Consider the following 326-nt stretch of genomic DNA (forward strand, 5'->3'; position numbering starts at 1 on the left):
CTGGGGACAAGCACGGCCACAGCTCCCTCCCACAGCTCCCAGGGTCACGGGCTGTTTGCTGCCAACACCCCGTGCCCACGTTCTGTCCTGCCCCACAGCGGGGAAGGGAGACCCTGCTGCCACGGGGCTGGCAGGGGCAGGGGATGAGGGGGAACAGCAGGGCCAGAAGCGTATTATGGGATGGATTTCATTAAGTAGCGCAGTAGGAGGAGATTTAATCCACTTCTTCAAGATTATGGTGAGTCACCTCTAATCTGGTGGTGTCGCTGTCAGAGGCAGGTCCTGCCCAGCTGCACAGGTTGGGGCTTGAGGGGATGTTCTCCTCC

Source organism: Acanthisitta chloris, unplaced genomic scaffold (genome assembly GCF_000695815.1).
Source record: "Acanthisitta chloris isolate BGI_N310 unplaced genomic scaffold, ASM69581v1 scaffold22836, whole genome shotgun sequence".
Taxonomy (NCBI): Eukaryota; Metazoa; Chordata; class Aves; order Passeriformes; family Acanthisittidae; genus Acanthisitta; species Acanthisitta chloris.